The 12,923-nt window shown below is 36.8% G+C and overlaps 1 long non-coding RNA gene across 3 annotated transcripts in view; it reads left to right on the forward strand.

Moving 5' to 3' along the window:
- LOC105485634 (uncharacterized) overlaps nucleotides 1-12,923 on the forward strand; it is a 376,161-nt gene that overhangs the window by 242,619 nt on the left and 120,619 nt on the right. For 2 of the 3 annotated variants that reach the window (XR_011612668.1, XR_011612669.1), the window contains one exon: nucleotides 5,120-6,657. The exons of the other annotated variant lie outside the window; for it this stretch is intronic. This is a non-coding gene — a long non-coding RNA (uncharacterized lncRNA). Of the gene's footprint in view, nucleotides 1-5,119; nucleotides 6,658-12,923 lie in introns of those variants that run through there. 3 annotated transcript variants of the gene reach the window in all.

The raw sequence follows: 12,923 nt of genomic DNA on the forward strand, positions 1-12,923 counted from the left end.
TACATTGCACTGCATAGCTCTGCATGGCTGCCGCAAACCTTTGGAACTGGCTTGATCTATAGCACAGAGCATTGCTGATCTTATCCTCATGTCCTTTCTGCAGTATACAGCCACCATAACAGTTCCATGCACAAGACCAAATAATAATCAGACACACAAATGTAGAATCATTCCTCTTCCTGTTTCACCAAGACAGTAGTTCTAAACTCAGATATGCAATAAAATAATCTGAGTAACTTTTAAAAATTACTGAAGCCCAGGCCCCAGATTCACAAGTTTAATTGTTCTGGGATGTGGTATGAGCAATGGTACTTTTAAAAGTGCTCCCGACAGTCTAATGAACAGTGTTGAGAATTACTGATCTAAGGTACATGGAAACAACCTGAATGGTACTACCATGCAGACTATGTATAAATGTGTTCTTTTCTAATAGCAAAAGCAAAAAAGTCTCAAAGAGATACTTATCTAAGAAGATATAATGCTGGCTTCTCTGAAATAGACATACATATAAATTATTATATTAATGTAGAAAATCAGCGTGATCTGATCACTAGAAGGTGTTAGATATACAACCATTTTCCAAGTAGGCAGTTTTATTTGCTGAAGTTACTTTGCAGAAATATGCCACACCCATGGAGATGGTTCATGAAGTTGCGCATCCTAGGTATATAACTGATTGAAATAATAATCACCTGATTAAACCAAAAGGTAAAGAAGTTATCAGTTACGTTAAATCACTGTTTTTAACTCATATTTAATGAAATAATAAAATAGTACATTAAAAATTCTTCTAAAAAATTCTTGCTACTTGACATAATGATATTTTTAAGGTTCTTTTTAACTCTCTGTGGGATTGGAAGCTCTGTTAACTGAGAGGCTAGGACGCATCTGAGGTTAAAATGACCACTAACAGAACATAGAAATGACTTTCATAACACCGGAGCAAGAGCCCTGCCCATGCTCCTAAAAGTATCTCCAGAATAAGAAGGCAAACTATGTGAAGTAGAGACAATAATAAATAAAATAATTAAAGGAAATATGTCTGAGCTTGGCTCTTCAGGAAGAAAGGGCCCCTCTGAATGCAGAACATAAATATTGATAGAAGGTACATATTTAGACATATCCTAGGGAAATTTCTGAATTGCAATGACAAAAGAAATCCCATAAGCTCCCATAAAGAAAAATGAAATAGGTTGTCTTCAAATGAAAGAGAATTAATCTGTCTTTACATTTCTCATCTGCAAGATTAATGCTAGAAAATAATAAAGCAATGTCACATCGTTCTGGATAAAAAAGGATTGTGGCCATGGAGTTATACCCAGACAAATTTTATCCATGTGCGTGGCAAAAGAAAGGCATTCAGACACATCAGAATTCATGAAATATAGCATTCACTCCACTCTTTGAAAACATTTTCTGAGGAATTACTCTAGGGAAACAAAATAAATTGAAAGAAATATATCAGCATAGTTCTCAATAGAATATTTTGAAACCCTTGGAAGGATAATGTACAGCCTCATAGACTAGAATTGAGAAAGAAAAAAGTCTACAAGCTATTAAATAAAGGGGTTGATATTAAAACAGCAAGTTCGTTATAATTCATTTTATATATATCGCTATATAGATACAGATCTCTTTCTCTCTCTCTCTCTCTCTATATATATACACACACACACATACACACACAACCATTTTCCAAATAGGCAGATTTATTTGCTGAAGTTGCTTTGCAGAAATATACCACACCCATGGAGATATAGATATAGATATATGTACATATGTATATATATAGAGAGAGAGAGATGCTGTGTAACTCTGAAGATTAGTATGGTTAATGTTTTATTTTTCAAAGGGAGAGAGATAGAGAAAAATGCCACATGCACCGGCACACCTTGATTTATTTTTTAATCACATCTGGCTTTAACAGTAACAAATAGGGCTTCAAGTCTGTTCATACTGGAACAGTAGCTCCAAGATTTCTTTTGAAGTTTGGGTCAGGGAAACCTCAGCCTGGATTACCAGCACTGTGATGGGGTTTAGAGCCAAATCCCCAGTAATGTGTTGCCCTTCTTTGCATCTTTGTACATCTCTCTCTTCCACTCAGGGACCTTGTAGGAATGGTAGTTGTGGTTGAATATAGCATATAGATATCACTAAGATCCTCTCCAAATGCTGTCACAGTCCTCACGTTGTCACATAATGGCACCCTGAGCTGGGCCTGTTACACATCCTGCTCCACATCCATGACTGTTGGAAAAAAAAAAAATGGCTTGGCCTCATTCAAAACGTGTTCACCTTGATTCACTTTCAACCCAGCAAACAACGGTGCAAAGATTAATTATCAGTTGATAATACAAGTGAGTGAGTCTATGCAGATTTCTTATCTTTGGAGTTTTTCACACAAGCAAGACTGAAGTTTGGTGGTCATATATCATCTTCATAGAACCAGGAACCAGCTAGGTCACAGACCTCACTGCATTTTATACTATGCTCTTAAGCTAAGGGAGGATCCTGTCAACAGTCTATCTGCTACCAGCTTCTATTTCTTCCTGCACTGCCAGGGCCTACACATACAACTTCTCACTGTGAGAAACCAGTTCTCAAGTCATTTTCAACTACTTTCCTAAATCTTTCGTAGTGTGATTGCACAGAAATTTACTTTTTCATATATATCCCAAAGTAATAACCTAAAAATAAAACTCTATGAATAGTAAGATATCCATTGCAGTGTTCATTACATTAATGAAAGCTGGAAACAATTTTAATGTCTAATAATATAAGAATAGTTATGTAAATTATGGCATTTCCACCCCATGGAATATTATGCAACCATTACAATTATAAAAATTTATCACAGTTTAAAAACATTTTGACATAATTGAATGGAAAAAAGCAAAACCAAGAGTATACAATTATACCTATATTTTTCATTTAATTTTGCAAAATAGTTATCCAAATAGACAATAACCAAAAGCAGAAATACAATTATTATATTTTTGGAAATGACAGAATTCTGGATATGATGACTTCTAATTTGTTTGGTTTTCATTTAGCAATCCGTTATTTTCGCTCAGAGATAGGTCAAATAAAAAGTTCTTAAGTTAAATTTTGGGTTCCTATCGTATGTAAGTCATTTTGCTAAATGTATGTGTCAATGCAAAGATGATGCTTAAAATGCAATCTTTCCTATGGAATTTATAATGCGATTAGTGGAAAATCTATGTGTGTGATTTTTGCAAAGGGTTTAGGGTGAGATACTCTCAGAATTAACAAAGGAACACTTAAAATCCATTTTTCCTCTTCTTCCTATAGTTTAATATAATGTTTTTAAATTAGTGTAATAGTCCATTTTCACCCTGCTATAAAGAAATACCCAAGACTGGGCAATGTATAAAGGAAAAAGTTTTGACTCACAGTTCCATATGCCTGGGGAGGCCTCAGGAAACTTACAAACATGGCAGAAGGTGAAGCAGGCATGTTTGACATGGCAGCAGCCAAGACTGCATATGTCAGCGCAGGAAAAACAACCATTTATAAAACAATCAGATCTCATGAGAGTTCACTCACTATCACGAGAACAGCATGGGGGAAAATGCCCCCATAAGCCAGTCACTTCCCACCAGGTCTCTCCCTAAACACCTGGGGATTACAATTCAAGATGAGATTTGAATGGGGACACAAAGCCTAACCCTATCACTTAGCAAAAGAAAAACTATCTAAAGAATAAAGAAATTAACAGAAAGCACTCATTTAGTATGGAGCCATGAGAAAATAAGATCAACTGAGGTAGAATTTAGTAATATCCCCTCCCCAGTACTGCCCTAGAGAAAATAAACTACTCCCAACAAGTGAAAGAATGTGGCCCTGAGTCAGATGCAGTCCCAGAGTGGAGGAAGGGTCATTCATTTATTATCAACTGGTGTCACTTGTTAACAAGGTTTTTGACTCATTGCCAGTAGTTAGCTGATGGTAGTCTCACTGTCTTTGGAACTTTAATTCAGGGAGGAGTGTGCCCTTAAGATTGCTCAGAACATTGTGATCTAGATGACTTTCTGCTTTCTAGGTGACTTTCTCAGTTTTCATTGAGAAATAATGAATTAATATAGTGGTTTTATGACAGTTGGGTTACTGCAAAGTCACCTATCAGAAACAAGCCCTCATGGGATTCTGACATCATGGATCTCTTGCACCTGCAAAGCTGAGGACTAGACATCTGAGGGGAGTGACAGCTCTGAGATAACTCTGAGTTTTTTTGCTCTGTCCAAGGGCCGCAGCATTTTTTTAAATGATAGCCATGCTGTCCTCCTTTCAAAATGCAACTTCCCTCACACAGACCCAGAGTGTAGAGCAGGTTGAGTCAGGTGCTAAAATAGAGAAACTGAAAATCTGCAATATGGACCCAGGAAAAGGGAGGATCCATTCCAATGCAAGCACTGGGAAGAGATGGGCATGACTTGTGAGGTTAGGAAGGGCTCTTAGAAAATCTTGGAAGGAGATAACATTAGTGATAAGCCTTTAAAGATGAATGGGCTTTTGCTGTGCTGGGAAGAAACAACTTTTCATTTTCCTGAATGTGTGGGATTTAAGCAGTGAGGGGAAGCAGAGTCACTGAGCACATGTTCAGTGAATTGGGAAAGGGCACTACATGATATTATACCCCTGCCTCCCAGACCTGGGGATCCAGCCTAAGATGTAGAGATGAACATGAGGTATAGCTACAGAAAGGCACTTACAAATCTAAAAGTAAAATTCAATATTTAAATAGATTGCAATCTACTGTGTGAGAACCCCTGAATTTAAAAGGATATACTAAACTTCTCTCAAAGGAGGCATCAGTTGCAATGATGTGTTTTTCCTACTGCAAGACTTTCCAAAATACAGCTTGATATTTTGAGAATTTTACACCCAACAGTGGTCAAGAGTGTTAGTCCCAGAGGGGATTTTTTATACAAGACAATTTTATCTCTGTAAAAAGTACTCTCATATATAGTTCTGTCAATATGTACTCCAGTTGGATATTATACTCTTATTAAAATATGTTTAGCAAAGGAAAAGAATATGCTGTACCATTAATATTTTATATCTTTAATTGATAGCATTCTTAAACTTGCATCCCCAGGGTAAGTGTTCATCAAGAGAATGAGAAGACAAGCCTGGGAGAAAATATTTACAAAAGACACATCAGATAAGTGACTGTTATATACAAATAACTCTTAAAAATTAATAATAAAAACACAAACAACCCAATTTAAAAATGGGCCAAAGACTTTAACAGACATGTCACCAAAGAAAATATGCAAATGGGAAATAAGCTGATAAGAATGTTCCACACTATATGTCTTCAGGGAAATGCAAATTAAAATGACAATAAGACCTTACTACCCACCTATTAGAATGGTCAACATCCAAAACACAGACAACACCAAATGCTGACGAGGATGTGGAGCAGCAGGAAGTCTCATTCATTGCTGCTGGGAATACAAAATGGTACAGCCATTATGGCAAACAGTTTGGTGATTTCTTGCAAAATTAAATATGTTCTTACCATATGATTCGGCAATTGCACTTCTTGGTATTTACCAAAGGGAGTTGAAAACATGCCTGCGCAAAAACCTGCATATGAATGTTTATGAAACATTTATAATTGCTAAAATCTGGAGACTTAAAAGAATAATCATTATAATTTATCATGCTGTCATATCTCTATGGGTCCACTGGACACTCCTATGCGGACCCAGCTCATGCATGCATCCGTGGTCAGCTGGAAGGCTGGCTGTAGGAAAGTCAGTCTAGGAAAGCCTTGCCTGGGAAGACAGCACTGCTCCTTATGATGCTCATCTTTCTAGAAGAAAATCCTGGACTTATGGTAGTGTCTAGGTTCCAAGATCAAGAATGGAAACATAAAAGAAACTGGCTTACTGTCACTTCAACCACATTCTGTTACCCAAGATAAGTCACAAGACAAGTACAGGTCCAAGAATGAGAAAATATACTCTACCTCTTGACGTGAGGAGCTGCAGAGTTACATTACAAAAAAGTATGAATACCAGAAGGGGGTAGAATTTTCATAAATCTACCACAAACATAAATATTATCCAGGAGTAGGTGTCTAAGAACATCATCAGTAACCAAATATGATGAGTCTTTAGTGTCCCAAATATACAACATGCATTTTCTTACACATCTAAAAGGACTAGAAACTCAGTAACAAGCCAATTTTCACCTAAATCACCCAAAGAGACAATTTTATCACTCAGTAGAATGATATATCCATTTTCAGAAACTAAAGCTACTGTCTATCATCCAAAACTCTCCTTTCCTGCCACTGAACTGTCTGGGAAACCAAATCAGACAGCTGTAAATCAGCAGAATATGAGAACCAAAAGTGGTTAGTCTCAGGTGAGATTGTTTTCAGACCATACTGAAGCCTGATAAAATACCCTACCCCATTGCTTATCTTGTGATAAGAATGCCATGTCTCACTCTCTTGCTCTCACTCCCTTTATGCCCTAAAAGATACAATTACACTAAGGATCTTCAGATGAAGAAGTAATCCTGGATTATCTGGTCCTAAATCCAGCTACAATAATCCTTATAAGAAAAAGGAAGAAGGAGATTAGACTCAGAGAAGATAAGGAGACAATGTGACTATGAAGGTGGAGATTGGTGTGATGCTGTCAGAAGTCTAGAAATCAAGAAACACAACAGTCACCAAAAGCTGGAAGGATAAAAGCAGATCTTCCCCTAGAGCCTTCAGAAGAAACATGGCCTTGGCAACACCTTAATTTAGGACTTCTGGACAACAGAACTGTAAGAGAATAAATTCTTATTGGTTTAAGCCACCCAGTGTGTGGTAATTTGTTACAACCATCTCAGGAAACCCAGGAAACAGAGTATAAAATAATTTCTTTTAAAAAATAGTGACTAAAGATTTGGGCCCCCAAAATCCATCAGACCATCACTGCAACCCTGGCCTGAGAATGTATCTTAAAAGCTAAGTATCTAATAATAAAGTACTTTTTAACTTTAATCACTCCACCCATTTGAATAGAATCCAGACAGTTTTGTTTCATATCATGCTATTCCATACATGGAAAATTCTCACTATGTATTAAATGAAAAGAAAGCAAGCCAAAACCAGTATCTACTTGATAAAAAAATTCTCATTATGTATTAAATGAAAAGAAAGCAAGCCAAAACCAGTATCTTAGTTTACAAACCCAGTTTTTAAAAATATATAATTATATTTAAGTATGCTATGTGTAAAAGAGAGCATACAACAGTTTAATGAATAAAATATTCATGATTATTTTATTTTTCATTATCATTTACAAAAACTCCAAAATTAAAAGCAATTATAATACTTAGCAGTAACAATGTAAAATTTTGTTCCACTGTAACTTGTCTTTCAATGTAACAATACATGAATTCTGATGCAGACTAATGTGTAAATATTTTTTTATTTCCTTGATAATTCAAAAACTGTTGCAGATCTTGAGTGCTATAGATTGTTCATTCTCGGTAACAGGATGTTTCCATATATAAAGCTAAAGAAGTAGATATAAAGCTCATATTTATTAGACAACTGCAAATTATGCCCTGTATCTCAAAGTAGGAAGACTTGACCAAATATTTAGGGCTAATATTTAAGTTATTCTGAATGCCAAGCTAGGAGTTGATAAAACTATGCATTTATCAATTTCCTTGTTACAGATTTGGCAAATTAATTACATGCCTCATCTATTGTGTATAAAGTAATACTCCTGGTATTTTTTCTTTATGTGATGAAATATATACATATATACATTCATCTGACAAATATATATATATCTCTCTCATCAGCTGAAGAAAAATATATACATGTAAATATATATATACACACACAGAAATATACACATACACATGCATACACACACATACAGGTATATCATGTTAGAAAGGCTAAAACATCAACTTACAGACAGCAGTTCATAAATATCCCTTTTCCAATATGTGTCCTTCATTCTCAATAGCCAAATATATAAGATCATTGAAGGAGTGGCCTGCCCCTCCACACCTGTGGACGTTTCTCGTTAGGTGGAATGGAGACTTGAGGAAAGAAATGAGACACAAAGCATAGAGAAAGAAAAAGTGGGCCCAGGGGACTGGCACTCAGCATACCCAGGACCCACGCTGGCAAGGGTCTCTGAGTTCCCTTAGTATTTATTGATAATTATCTTTACCATCTTAAAAAAAAGGAAGTGGCAGGATAATAGGATCATTGTAGGGAGAAAGTCAGCAGTAAGACATATGAATAAAGATCTCTGTGACATGAATAAGTTTAAGGAAAAGTGCTGTGCCTTGATATGCGTATGCAAACATCTCCATAAACCTTTTTAGTGCATAAAGAGCAGCATTGCGCAAGCAATCTCGCCTTTCTCCCTAAGGCGGTTTTCTCCTTTCTCAGTAAACAGAACATACAATCGGCTTTTATACGGAGATGTTCCATTGCCCAGGGAAGGGCAGGAGACAGATGCTTTTCTCTATCTCAACTGCCAACAACTGCCAAGAGGCCTTCTTTCCTCTTGTACTAGTCCTCCTCAGCACAGACCCTTCACGGGTGTCAGGCTGGGGTACGATCGGGTCTTTCCCTTCCCACGAGGCCATATTTCAGACTATCACATGGGGAGAAACCTTGGACAATACTTAGCTTTCCTAGGCAGAGGACCCTGCGAACTTTGGCAGTGTGCGTATCCCTGGGTACTTGAGATTAAGAGAATGGTGATGACTTTTAACCAGCAAGCTGCCTTCAGGCACTTGTTTAACAAAGCACACCCTGCACAGCCCAAAATCCTTTAAACCTTGAGTCACCATAGCACATGTCTCTTGCAAGGACAAGGTTGGGGGTAGGGACACAGATTAACAGCATCTCAAATACAGAACAAAATGGAGTCTCTTATGTCTACTTCTTTCTATATAGACACAGTAACAATCTGGTCTTTCTTTCTTTTCCCCACAGATCATTCTGCTAAAATACATTTTCTATTAAAGATATCATGCCATTTAATTAAAAGTATTTCTGATATATAAAGCATAAGTTCTCCCCCCAACAAGTGTCTACAATTTTTGAATGTAGATGCAAGCAGCAGAAAGATTTTGCTGTCTCGGTAATATACCTTAGCCCATTTTTCTCCTTTTTAATCAATGCCCATCTTGTTTATAGACTCATCTTGGTGCCATGGGCTGAGCACTTTTATACTCAAGCATGGTTCTAGCTCTCTGTTCAAAAATACAGCTATGTCTTGTAATAAATATGGCACTAATTTTAATCTATCCTAAACAAAAATATATGCAAACTTTACCTCTCTTTGGATAATGTTCAGTCTATTGCAACAGTAAGAAAATATATCATTTATCAAGTATTGGTAAGCATATGAAATAATAGGAACACTTAAGCAACCCTAATTAATGTGGGAATTGGTTTTTAAAAAACAATTTGGGGAACAATTTGGCATTACACAGTAAAGTTGAACATGCATATACCTAGCAACCCAGAAATTCTACTTCTGACTACAGAAAGCTGCAGACCCTGGAAAAACCATCACGTGTGCCCCAGGGATGTGTACAGGAATGTTCCTAGTGGTCATAGTTGCGTTGTTGTAAAACTAGAATACTAGAAACTGCTCAAATGTTCAGCAACTGTAAAATGAACAAATAAAGTGTGTTATATTCATTCAGTGAAATGTATACAATAGAATTTTAACAGGTTATTCAATGGAACTTTATATACTCATATAATGGCTTCAGTAAAATGAATTAAATCAAACTACATGTCAGCATAGATGAATCTCAGAAGCATCATGTTGAGTGAAAAAAAGCAAATTGCAAAGTACATATTATATTTCCATTCTTCTGAAGGTCAGAAATCACACCTAAACAACATACTGTCTATGGCTGCTTACCTTTCTGGTGAACTGATAAAGTAAAGCAAATAAATGAATACACGAAATTCTACACAATAGTTACTCAGAAGGGGAGAGAATGATTGAAGGAGCCTATGGAGGGTTTCAAAAGTACTGGGTGGTGTATATATTTGGTGTTAAATGTATAGTGGTATTCTCGAAACTATGTGTTATATATACTTTATGCTGAGCAGCCGTCCCCAGCCTTTTTGGCACCAGGGACCAGTTTTGTGGAAGACAATTTTTTCCACAGACAGACAAGGTGGAGGGCAGTAGGACGGTGGGTGATGGTTTCAGGAGGAAACTGTTCAACTTGAGATCATCAGGCTTTAGTTAGATTCTCGTAAGAAGCACACAACCCAGATTCCTCCCATGAGGGATCCTAGATCTGCAGCTCCTAACAGACCATGGACCAATACCAGTCTGTGGCCCAGGAACTAGGAACCTCTGATATAATGAGTGTGTTTCACAGTGACACAAAATTTGAAAAGTAAACATTGTTCTATCTGATGTTGCTTTGAATAATCTAAGAAGGGAAAGATAAGAAATGTAGCATTTCTCTTGCTTGCTAGGAATTAACACTGTTCATACGAGTAGAAGTTGTAAAAATACCTCATGAATTTAACATAAATTCTCAATTCGCCGTTTCTTGAAAGGTCTTTGAATATCAGAAATTGGTCACATTTTCATGCCAAACATCCTCCCCTGGCTGGGTCCCCTGAAGTCTTTCCCTTATTTCCAAGATCCCCAAGCCCCAGAGGCAGCTGCTTGAGTTGTAGCTTAACCTATATTTAGTATAACGGTGTGGACTTTTATTTTAAACAATGTTTCTTTCAGTCTAAAACGACCCAGCTGCAATTGAAATTGGCTCATAATTATATGAGGAAAATGTGATATGGCATTACTTTCATTGTTCTTGTGGGTTTATGAAATAATAAATATCATACTTTATGTCTATTGTTGTGATTCCGCCTTCCGAAGTCTTTGTACCATCAGGAAATGACTTCCGCAGAGAGCATGTCTAATTCCGACTTTTCTTTGTATTTTTTACTCTACTCTTGAAATCCTGAGAATGTAAATTAAAGGTGCCCTTTTTCTGAAAGCCATAATCTTCGATAGAGTTCATATATAGCATTGATGTGATCGATTTTATGAATTTATAAACACTCTACAGACTTAACTGTTAGCATTTTGAGTTTCATGTTAGAAGTTCTAAAAGCCACAATTTTAAAAACTTTTACACATCAAGATCAGTCTTTCTGTCACATTAAAAAGTTATAGTAAATAAAGCTAAAAAATGCAGAAATAGCTTTTTCCTCTCCTGGTTGATATTAAAAGACATTATGGCTTTCTCTCAGGATTATTTTAGTGTCTTAATTACAGTAAATTAGAATAATTAGAGAGAAATTATGGGAACCCTACCATTCCCCCAAAGCCTTTATCCTGCCTTTTAGTCAGATAATGAATGTTAATATAAATAATTGATACATTCTGAGTGCTTCCAAGTCTTCACACCTTACATTTTTCTTTTTAATTTTACTCCTGATAGAAGGTGAATCATGTCAGACATTATTTCTTTTGTCTAAAGAGTACTAATTAAGCTTTTGGTGAACATTCTTGCAAATAAAACAAAGCAATTCCATTATAATAGAGAGGCATATGCATTTATTTTTATGTTTTTAATCTTCCTAGACTCAAATACATTCAAGGTCTGTTCAACAAATATAGCGAAGGCATTTTTTTCTGTTTGTTTTCATGAACATATTGTTTAATGCTTTAAGCTTTTATAAAATATATTTGGTTACACTTTAGATATGAAGATACAGTCAGATAAAATAATTTGAAACATATTCCAGCAGGTAAAATATTACATGAGGACTGAATATTAATATTTAACACTTCCAAGGACATGAGCAGTGCATACCAGTGCCAGGGTCTGTGCTAGGCACTGGCAGTTCAGCGGTGTTTTGTACATATATCACCATTGCCACTGTCAAGTTTGTAAAAAGTCACAGAGGTGATGCACCTTACCAAAAGGGAAATACGATGCTATAGTAGAATGTGACAAAGGGACTTCTCTGGTCTGAAAAGTCCAAGGAGACCTTGCTGGGGAAGCTATAACACAGGAAGGGACCAACGGAGACACAAGCTGAGGCTGTAGAAGAGACTTCCTGACGGAGGAGACAACATGAGCAAGCGTGGGGAATAGGCAGGTCATGTTTGGCTCCAGGGGTGAAGAGAGCTCCAGGGTGGCTGGAATAGAGTGAGGTGTGTGTAGGAGTGAGATTAGTCTGAAGAGGGAGCCAGAGGTCAGCAGGTACCTTTTAGGGACTTAAAAAAAAATGTTCATTCTTGGGGGAATTCGAAATTCTAATGAAAGCAAACTTGAAGTACGTTTCTGCACCTAACACACTTAGCTTTGGGGGAAAAGAAACATTGGCAAATACCTTTCACATGATAACTTACACACCAGTACCACCCATCTTCTCTCCACATGCACATCCCAAGGTAATAACATAAGTGTTCAAATATGAGTTTGCTAATGTGTGTGGCCATTGGCACTGGAAATTTGTGTCAGCTGGGTAATCCTCATTTTCCTACTCTGTAAATCTGATGTGAACATAAAGTTGTTGGGAAAATGAATGAGGTGCTGAATGCGAAGTCCATGGTGGATGACTGGCACAGAGTATATTATGCCCTCAATCAATTATTCTTCCTCTTAGCCTCCCTCACACTCTCATGGATGTGCAAGATGCCAGCAGTGTGTCGTGTGAGGCCATGGTCACTTACCTCTGATCTAGTCAGACACTAGCCCGGAGTAAACAACCAGCCCTCTCTACCATCCTTGTCTCTTCTTAAAGCATTTAAAGCATTGGAAGGTTCATGTTATTGGCATGAGAAGGTATCATTTTCTTCCATCCCGCAATTGAAGCCACATCCCCCATCTGTTATCAACAACAAAAAAAAATGTAGTAAAAATAC

This window comes from Macaca nemestrina, chromosome 14, assembly GCF_043159975.1.
Source record: "Macaca nemestrina isolate mMacNem1 chromosome 14, mMacNem.hap1, whole genome shotgun sequence".
Lineage (NCBI taxonomy): Eukaryota > Metazoa > Chordata > Mammalia > Primates > Cercopithecidae > Macaca > Macaca nemestrina.